This window comes from Lepidochelys kempii, chromosome 13 (assembly GCF_965140285.1).
Source record: "Lepidochelys kempii isolate rLepKem1 chromosome 13, rLepKem1.hap1, whole genome shotgun sequence".
Taxonomy (NCBI): Eukaryota; Metazoa; Chordata; order Testudines; family Cheloniidae; genus Lepidochelys; species Lepidochelys kempii.
In genome coordinates, this window is record NC_136392.1 from 36,644,382 (window position 1) to 36,655,534 (window position 11,153).

The window sequence follows — 11,153 nt, forward strand, 5'->3', positions numbered from 1 at the left end:
GTTAAAGGCCTTCTGACACTTTTCGGTCCACTGAACAACATTTGGCTGTTTCTTTTTGGTTAGGTCTGTCAGTGGGGCAGCGATTTGGCTGTAGTGCGGTACAAATCGTCTGTAATAACCGGCCAAGCGTAGGAAGGATTGAACCTGTTTCTTTGACTTTGGGACAGGCCACTTTTGGATAGCATCCACTTTGGCCTGTAGGGGGCTGATAGTTCCTTGATCATAGATTCATAGATATTTAGGTCAGAAGGGACCATTATGATCATCTAGTCTGACCTCCTGCACAATGCAGGCCACAGAATTTCACCCACCACTCCTAAAAAAGACCTCACACCTATATCTGTGCTATTGAAGTCCTCAAATTGTAGTTTGAAGACCTCAAGGAGCAGAGAATCCTCCAGCAAGTGACCCGTGCCCCATGCTACAGAGGAAGGCGAAAAACCTCCAGGGCCTTCCAATCTGCCCTGGAGGAAAATTCCTTCCCGACCCCAAATATGGCGATCAGCTAAACCCTGAGCATATGGGCAAGATTCATCAGCCAGATACTACAGAAAATTCTTTCCCGGGTAACTTGGATCTTACCCCATCTAAAAACCCATCACAGGCCATTGGGCCTATTTACCATGAATATTTAATTACCAAAACCATGTTATCCCATCATACCATCTCCTCCATAAACTTATCGAGTTTAATCTTAAAGCAAGATAGATCTTTTGCCCCCACTACTTCCCTCGGAAGGCTATTCCAAAACTTCACTCCTCTGATGGTTAGAAACCTTCGTCTAATTTCTAATCTAAATTTCCTAGTGGCCAGTTTATATCCATTTGTTCTTGTGTCCACATTGGTATTGAGTTTAAATAATTCCTCTCCCTCTCTGGTATTTATCCCTCTGATATATTTATAGAGAGCAATCATATCTCCCCTCAACCTTCTTTTAGTTAGGCTAAACAAGCCAAGCTCCCTGAGTCTCCTTTCATAAGACAAGTTTTCCATTCCTCGGATCATCCTAGTAGCCCTTCTCTGTACCTGTTCCAGTTTGAATTCATCCTTCTTAAACATGGGAGACCAGAACTGCACACAGTATTCCAGGTGAGGTCTCACCAGTGCCTTATATAACGGTACTAAAACCTCCTTATCCCTACTGGAAATACCTCTCCTGATGCATCCCAAGACGACATTAGCTTTTTTCACAGCCATATCACATTGGCAGCTCATAGTCAACCTATGATCAACCAATACTCCAAGGTCCTGTTCCTCCTCCGTTACTTCTAGTTGATGTGTCCCTAGCTTATAACTAAAATTCTTGTTATTAATCCCTAAATGCATGACCTTACACTTCTCACTATTAAATTTAATCCTATTCCTATTACTCCAGTTTACAAGGTCATCCAGATCCTCCTGTAGGGTATCCCTGTCCTTCTCTAAATTAGCAATACCTCCCAGCTTTGTATCATCTGCAAACTTTATTAGCACACTCCCACTTTTTGTGCCCAGGTCAGTAATAAAAAGATTAAATAAGATTGGTCCCAAAACTGATCCTTGAGGAACTCCACTGGTAACCTCCCTCCAACTTGACAGTTCACCTTTCAGTAGGACCCGTTGTAGTCTCCCCTTTAACCAATTCCCTGATCCACCTGATGTCCAAGGTAAGTCACTCTGTTTAGGCCTATTTGACACTTCTTAGCCTTAACAGTTAGTCCTGCCTCCCTTATGTGTTCAAGGACTTTTTGTAGATGTTCCAGGTGTTCTGCCCGGGAATCCGAAAATATGGCCACATCGTCAAGGTAGGCGACTGCATATTCTCCTAATCCCGCTAGGAGACCATCTACAAGTCTTTGGAAAGTGGCGGGTGCATTCCGCATCCCGAAAGGGAGTACATTAAATTCATACAGCCCGAGATGTGTGGTGAAGGCTGACCTTTCCTTGGCAGATTCATCTAGCGGTACGTGCCAGTACCCCTTGGTTAAGTCCAAGGTAGAGATGAACTGGGCCCGTCCCAGTTTCTCTAATAGTTCATCTGTGCGTGGCATTGGATAGTTGTCTTGGCAAGTTATAGCATTTAGCTTACGGTAGTCCACGCAAAAACGTATTTCCCCATCTGGTTTGGGAACTAGAACCACTGGAGATACCCATGCACTTTCAGAGGGGCGGATTACACCCATCTGTAACATATCCTGGATCTCCCATTCTATAGCAGTTTTAGCTTGAGGAGACACCCGGTAAGGGTGGACCCTAATTGGGTGAGCATTACCTGTGTCAATGGAGTGGTATGCCCGTTCAGTCAGTCCTGGGGTGGCTGAGAACGTTGGCGCGTAGCTAGTGCACAGCTCCTTGATCTGCTGTCGCTGCATACACCCAAGGGTCATGGAGAGGTTCACCTCTTCCACACCACCACCACATTTCCGTTCGTAGTAGACACCTTCGGGCCACTCAGTGTCGTCTCCTCCCTGGGCTGTAAACTGACAAACCTTTAATTCTCTAGAATAAAAGGGCTTTAGAGAATTAATATGGTACACCTTAGACTTTCGATTGGAGGTGGGGAATGCTATGAGATAATTAACAGCTCCCAGGCACTCCTGGACCTTGAATGGCCCTTCCCACGATGCTTCCATTTTATGGGCCTGGAGCGCCTTTAAGACCATGACCTGGTCCCCTACTTTGAAGGAACGCTCTCTGACATGTTTATCATACCAGGCTTTTTGCTCTTTTTGAGCATCCTGTAAGTTTTCTTTAGCAAGGGCTAAAGAGGTTCGGAGGGTGTTTTGTAGGTTGGTTACAAAGTCCAGAATGTTAGTTCCTGGAGAAGGTGTAAATCCCTCCCATTGCTGCTTCACCAACTGCAATGGCCCCTTAACCTCATGGCCATATACACGTTCAAATGGGGAAAACCCTAAACTGGGATGAGGTACAGCTCTGTAGGCAAAGAGCAACTGCTGCAACACTAGGTCCCAATCATTGGAGTGCTCATTTACGAATTTACATATCATGGCCCCCAAAGTTCCATTAAACTTCTCCACCATGCCATTTGTTTGATGGTGGTAGGAATGGCAACCAAGTGATTTACCCCATGAGCTTCCCAAAGGTTTTCCATAGTTCCTGCCAGGAAATTAGTCTCTGCATCTGTGAGGATATCGGAGGGCCATTCATGTCTAGCACAGCTGTGCACATTTTCTTGGATAAATATCATTCATGGGGCTCTGAAATTTCAGGGAGGTTGTACCCTACACCTGGAACCAGATCTGAGATTCATAGCTGGCCCTTCTCACTACAATATGCAAAACTAAACTGGAGATGCAAACACCCCCACAACCTTTGGATTGTTGGATATCCAGTTGCAAATTTAGCAGCTCACACCCTCCTCTAATTTTTAATAAGTCGTGTGTGATAGAGAGTGCACACAGGGTGTACTTGTGGGGGAAACAGGGGGCGTGGTGTTTGAAGAACTGGGAGAGGGATAATTTGTATGTGTGTTTGTTTTAGGGGAACTGCGGCTACATTTTTGCACACCAGCAAGAGTACATATATGTGCGTTTCTGGACATGCATAGGGCTGATTAATTTAAAACGTATACATGTTTGTAGAAGTGTGGGGGTATTTTTGTTTGCACCTATGATAAAAAGAGTTGCATGTGTTCTATGCCTGGTTCTTTAGGATCTGAAGAAGAGCTCTGTGTGAGCTTGAAAGCTTGCCTCTTTCCCCAGCAGAAGCTGGTCTAATAAAAAATATCACCTCCCCTACCTTGTCTCCCTGTGGAACTATGTATTGCACAGGGTGTCGGTGGCTGAACTGAGAAGTGAACCTATGGCGTATTTAATAGAAAAACCCAGGCAGATTCAATAATTTGGTAACTTTACTTTATTTTTAAAGCCCTAATTTGAACTGGACTGCCCCAATTTTTTTACATGATTCATGAAAACCTCCTTCTTCCCCTGAGTCTGCTCAGGGCACTCTTCACCTCTTTGTTCCTCAGACTGAAGATCACAGGGTCCAGCACTGGAGCGAGGACAGAATAAAAAAGAGATCAACATATCCACCTCCACTGTGTGGTTGAACTTCGGCCGCAGGTAAATAGCACAGGCTGAACTGTAGAACAAGGTGACCACAGTGAGATGAGAGGAGCAGGTCGAGAAGGCCTTGTGCCTTCCCTCAGCAGATGGGGTCTTCGGGAACCTGGAGAGTATTCGAGCATAGGACACCACAACCAGCAAGAAGGGGGACAGGTTGATCAAAACACTGAGGGCTAGGATGGAGGCCTCTTTCGTCAAGGTGTCCCCACAGGCCAGCTTCAGAACTGGGGAGATGTCACAGAAGAAGTAGTTGATCTCATTGGGCTCACAATAGGGCAAGGAAAAGGTCCAAGCCACATTGTCTGGTGGCATCAGAATTCCGCAGAGCCAGCAAGCAGCGGCCATCTTGGCGCAGGCCCTGTGGTTCATAAGGAGAGTGTAGTGCAGAAGGGAGCAGGTGGCTCTGTAGCGGTGATACACCATGGCAGCCAGCAGGTAGCACTCTGCTGTCCCAAGAGAAAGGAGGAAATACATCTGGGCAGTGCATCCAGTGAAGGAGATGCCCCCCTCCTCAGAGATTAAATTGGCCAGCATCTTGGGGATGGTGACCGAGGTGTAGCAGATCTCCAGGAAGGATAGGTTCTGGAGGAAGAAATACATGGGGGTGTGGAGGGCTGGGTCCAATACTGTCATGAAGATGATGAGGATGTTTCCTGTCACGGTGATGGTATAGAAAATGGAGAAACTTACACAAAGTATTGCTCAGGTCTCTGGATGTCTCCAGAATCTGAAAAAAAAAGAAGTAGGTCAGCATGCTGTGATTCTGCTGTGCAATTTCACTGGTCTAGCTCATCACTGGTCCAGCTTATGCACTATAAGGTGGGTAGAAAGCTGGCTAAATTGTCGGGCTCAACGGGTAGTGATCAATGGCTCCATGTCTAGTTGGCAGCCGGTATCAAGTGGAGTGCCCCAAGGGTCGGTCCTGGGGCCGGTTTTATTCAATATCTTCATAAATGATCTGGAAGATGGTGTGGATTGCACTCTCAGCAAATTTGCGGATGATACTAAACTGGGAGGAGTGGTAGATACGCTGGAGGGGAGGGATAGGATACAGAAGGACCTAGACCAATTGGAAGATTGGGCCAAAAGGAATCTGATGAGGTTCAATAAGGATAAGTGCAGGGTCCTGCACTTAGGACGGAAGAACCCAATGCACAGCTACAGACTAGGGACCGAATGGCTAGGCAGCAGTTCTGCAGAAAAGGACCTAGGGGTGACAGTGGACGAGAAGCTGGATATGAGTCAGCAGTGTGCCCTTGTTGCCAAGAAGGCCAATGGCATTTTGGGATGTATAAGTAGGGGCATAGCGAGCAGATCGAGGGACGTGATCGTTCCCCTCTATTCGACATTGGTGAGGCCTCATCTGGAGTACTGTGTCCAGTTTTGGGCCCCACACTTCAAGAAGGATGTGGATAAATTGGAGAGAGTCCAGCGAAGGGCAACAAAAATGATTAGGGGACTGGAACACATGAGTTATGAGGAGAGGCTGAGGGAGCTGGGATTGTTTAGCCTGCAGAAGAGAAGAATGAGGGGGGATTTGATAGCTGCTTTCAACTACCTGAAAGGGGGTTCCAAAGAGGATGGCTCTAGACTGTTCTCAATGGTAGCAGATGACAGAACGAGGAGTAATGGTCTCAAGTTGCAGTGGGGGAGGTTTAGATTGGATATTAGGAAAAACTTTTTCACTAAGAGGGTGGTGAAACACTGGAATGCGTTACCTAGGGAGGTGGTAGAATCTCCTTCCTTAGAGGTTTTTAAGGTCAGGCTTGACAAAGCCCTGGCTGGGATGATTTAACTGGGAATTGGTCCTGCTTTGAGCAGGGGGTTGGACTAGATGACCTTCTGGGGTCCCTTCCAACCCTGATATTCTATGATTCTATGATTCTATGATTCTATGATCTGTGGAAGGAGGAGAAAAAAGAATTTCCATGTGGTCATTAGGGGCCAGCTCATAGGACTGCAAGAGACCACCTGACTCATCAAGTCCAGTTCTCTGCTCTCACTGGGAACCACATTGTGTAATCCCAACCATAAAAGGATCCAGCTCCATGTTAACACTAATTAGATTGTTTGCCCCTATTGGCAGACTGTTCCAGAACCTCCCTCCTCTGATGGTTAGAAACATTCTTCTAATTTCCAGACTAAATGTACTCACAGCCAGTTTATCCCCATTTTTTTTCTTGTGCCAGCATTATCCATTAGCTTCAATAGCTCTTCACCCTGCCTGATGTTTACTCTCCTGGTGCATTTATACAGGGCAATCAGATCCCTTCTCAGCCTAAGCTAAATGAGCCAAGCTCTTTTAGTCTTTTGTGGTTGGATTTTTTAAAGATATTGAGTTGTTTGGTGGGATTTTCAAAAGCAGCTAGGCACCCAACAGCTAGTGAAATCGAAGAGTGTTTGGTACCTAGGTACTTTAGAAAATCCCACTCAGCACATACATATTTAAAAATCTATCCCTTAGTCGTTTTAGTTTCATCAGCTGGTATAAACTGGTGTAGCCACACTCACTTCAACAAAGCTGTGACTATGTACATCAGCATCGAGCTAGCTAGCTAGCCCCATATACATCTATCTATCTACCTTTCTATCTAGTAACATGCCATTAAAAGAAAAATACAAACTCTGCTCTGAGACTCAGATTGCCACAGTGTAAATCTGGAATCAGACATTTCAATTCAGAGTAGTTACTCAGTGATTACCCTTGTTAGTATATGTTAGTAAATATTAACCCTTTTAGTCCTATTTTGTCTCAATATTTGATCCATTTGTATATTAACTATTATTTGGAATTTTTAGGATATTAACAAAGAGTATGTTGAATTCTAAGGCCCAGAACACTGGTTCCTGGCTGATATGTAACCCTATTCAGGAATTCTGTGCTTTAGACTGAATATAATAATCCATAGTGTCTCTATCTCTATAAAACTCCAGATATTCATGGGTACCATCCTCTTAAAACACACGCACGCACACACACACACATAAAATGATAACATATTGTTACATCAGATAGGGAAGAACGATTGTGGGGGAATAAAGACTCACTGAAAGATATTATCTTGAAAAATTGTTAGTCCTCTCAGCTGTAAATAATTATGCCTTCACATATAAATCAGGTAAACTGAGAATGTATAGAAATGCCATCAGAATGTGTGTTTCTTTTAGCAAAGAGGTTTTCTTTGTTTGGAAACCCTACATAATGACACAGGTATGAGAACTTATTTGGGAAATGGAAACTGGGTGACCTTCCAGTTACAGTGAAGATCTTACATCAAGGGTGGAAACGTTACTATCCTTTTGTATTGTGCTGTACAAATCTCTGACTGATAAATATTTGATTAAAAATCCCAGTTCAGCCTGTTATTTTACAATCTCGAGTCGTCATTGACTCAGAACACACAACACCCTCGAACAACTAAGAGCAGAGGCTGAGGCTTTGTCATTGATTTCTGTTGTTTCATTCTCAAATAAATGTCCCGTGTTCTCCTCTCAGCTCCACGAGTGACTAGGACTACCCTAGCAAGGCTGAATCCGTCTAACCAGGAGCAGAACAGACCCCTGAATATCAAACCCTCAGATGAAATTCAAACCACAACAGACTTACCTCTACATCCAGGTAATGCTCCTGCATCTGCTGTGAATGAAGGTCTGGGTGGATTTGACATATATCAGCTGCTTTCTGAGTCTCCAAAGACAGGTTCCCTTAAACACTCTGGATTTAATTCAGTATCTTTTGAAGGTAAATTGTCATTTATCCTTCAGCTTTAAAAATAAACCCAACAGATAAGAAGGTCCTATCCTGCGAGTGGCTGGATGGAAGGCCTTCATCTCCCACTAACCTCAATGGGAACATCGCGTTACCAGCACCAGCCAGGTTCAGGACATTAATACGTAAATGCTTCTGTTTATTCCTATGGTCCCTGATAGAATTGCTTATGTGAACCCTTTGTAGCTCTGAGTGTTTGCTTATTTACAACTCTCTGATTTCCCAATCCCCTCTCTCTCCCCACTCCCCACACCTACAGAAATGAGACACTGTCAAGGTTCCTTCCCCACTCTGAACTCTACGGTACAGATGTGGTGACGTGCATGAAAACCCCCTAAGCTTATTTTTACCAGCTTAGGTTAAAACTTCCCCAAGGTACAAACTATTTTACCTTTTGTCCCTGGACTTTATTGCTGCCACCACCAAGTGTCCAACAAATATAACAGGGGAAAAGCTCACTTGGAAACGTCTTTCCCCTCAAAATTCCCCCAAGCCTTACACCCCCTTTCCTGAGGAAGGCTTGATAAAAATCCTCACCAATTTGCATAGGTGAACACAGACCCAAACCCTTGGATCTTAAGAACAAGGAAAAGCAATCTGGTTCTTAAAAGAAGAATTTTAATTGAAGAAAAAGTAAAAGAATCACCTCTGTAAAATCAGGATGGTAAATACTTTACAGGGTAATCAGATTCAAAACATAGAGAATCCCTCTAGGCAAAACCTTAAGTTACAAAAAGACACAAAAACAGGAATATACATTCCATTCAGCACAACTTATTTTCTCAGCCATTTAAACAAAACAGAATCTAACGCATATCTAACTAGATTGCTTATTAACCCTTAACAGGAGTTCTGACCTGCATTACTGCTCTGGTCCCGGCAAAAAACACACACAGACAGAGAGAACCCTTTGTTTCCCCTCCCCCTCTCCAGCTTTGAAAGTATCTTGTCTCTTCATTGGTCATTTTGGTCAGGTGCCAGTGAGGTTATCTTTAGCTTCTTAACCCTTTACAGGTGAAAGGGTTTTCCCTCTGGCTAGGAGGGATTTAAAGGTGGTTAGCCTTCCCTTTATATTTATGACAGACACCCATACAGATCAAGAAAATATCTTTCCCCCAACAGGGGGCAGCGTGTGTGTGCATGTGTACACACACACACAGAGCAGGTCTCATTCCTTCCAGTAGGGGACAATTTCTTATTTGCACAAAACGTATGGGAATAAATATCAGGACTGGAGATAAAATGAAGATGAGAAAAAATAAAATGTAGCATGTGCATTTTCTCTTCCTTCTTATTCTCACTGTCAGTATATGTAACCAGTCAGTATATGAAATTAAATGGGAGATGCCTCATTCCCTTAGGATAATTTGAAAACTCTAGGCATAGAAATTATTTATACATGTTCCCATACACATCTCTCTCTCTCTCTCTCTCTCTCTCTCTCTCTCTCCATACAATCTATCTATCTATTTATCTAAAATGAAATCATTTATAGGCAACATGGTCCACTAGGTCGGGTACTGGAGTCAGGAAGCCAGAGTTCACTGTATCCCTGACATGCAATTGCGTAGGATGGTGTACACTATAATATATCTACACATCAGCTAAATCATCATATAGAATTAGATAACTGGCCAACTCTTGTAATCTAATCACAAGTTTGCTGACATTTGGTGCTTTTGTGATTGCCCTTGCTTCTGGATTCATGCGGTTAGATGAGAATCTCAGTTGTCAATAAAAATAACCAAGTTTCTAGACCTCATAGTTGTGGAGAAAAACTTGAAAATGGGACTCTAAAGGCTGTGACACCAGAAGGCAAATAAAAAGGCTCCAAAGTCATTATTGGTTAAAGTCTCATGATTTCTAAGACTACCTCATGATTCTGGCAGCCCAACCTATGATCTGTGTGTACTGGGGGTTGTCAGGGCTGTTATACCAATGCAGTGGTTCTGAGGCAGGAGTTTTGGCTAATAGTATTGAAATTGGTTCTCCCCCTGCAAGTCATTTTATTCCTGGTGGGGCATGTTACTTATCTCTTTCTTAGAGGGTAGAGTGTGAGGGATTATATTGCAGCCCCAATTTTAAGTGGGCCTTGTTTTTCTAAGTTTTCAGTTGCCCTTAAATCCTATAGTGACCACCAAACTCGACAGGTTAAAAATTAACGGACCCAGCTTATTGGTTGACCCCTACTGGAGAGCATTCCACCTTTAATTGTAAAGCCTTAATGGTGAGGTGTATTAAATGGAATCCATTGGTTAAATCTAATTTAAAGAAAATCTCTCCTCTAATTATCTGCTAGGGTTAAAAAAATCCATTTTTAGATTTTAGTGATGAAGGTCTATCCCTGAATATCACTCATGCTATTATGCAAAAATTACAGGTTGATCTGGCTACCAGAAAGAGTTCTTCTTACCCTGTGAAAGATAAAAGAATTTAGTGGGATGCAGATTGTTTTCATCATAAAAAAACAGCTACAGATTATGACAAGGGAACTCAGGAAGGACCTTTCACAGAATTCCATCCCAAAATTAATTAATTATAGGAAGTTTTATGAAATATTGCTTGAAAAGACAAAGTTGGTCCATTATGTGGCACTGTGGAAGTCATTTGAATCTGCTGCCAAAATGAAATATATGATATATTTTTGGAAACTGGTGGCACTGGGCTCTAAGATTAGGAAATATTGAAGCTGTGATCACCAAGTATATGTGGGAGAAACATTTTTCTGCACTTTGTAATGATATGCTGTCACCTTGCCTCTGTGAATTACAACTGAGAATACCAAATTTGGGACAAACTGCCGAGATATAGGGCAGACACACTCCAAAAATGGTGGTTATTCTCCCATAAAATATACCAAACTGGAATCCATTGGATTCCACCACCCCCACTGGCTAACAAGAAGTCAGAAAAGCAGTCTCCATAGGTATTCCAGTCCTTGTACCACCACAAAAACCACTAGACTTAATGATGAGTGGTTATTTAAAACCAATTTAATCAAACAAAGGGCTTATTCTGATCCCAAAGGACCAGCCAGGTACCCAGGTCAATATATAACTCAGGTCTTATCCAATAATCACTCTGTTACCAGTCCTCTGGTATCTAAAATCTAAAGGTTTATATATAAAAAGAAAGAAAGGAAGGTGAGAGTTAAAATTGGTTAAAAGAATCGAATACATATAATAACGGCAAAGTTCTTGGATTAGCTTGTAGCAGTGATGGAATAAACTGCTGGCTTGTTAAGTCTCTGGTTGCTTCCAAGTCATTGGAAGGTCCTCAGTCCCTTGGTTAGAATGCTCCCATTAGTACAAGTTAAA

General features: G+C 43.0%; 1 pseudogene; it reads right to left on the reverse strand.

Moving 5' to 3' along the window:
* Positions 1-3,907: 3,907 nt before the first annotated feature.
* On the reverse strand, positions 3,908-7,923 carry LOC140896759 (olfactory receptor 10A5-like; annotated as a pseudogene).
* Positions 7,924-11,153: the final 3,230 nt, after the last annotated feature.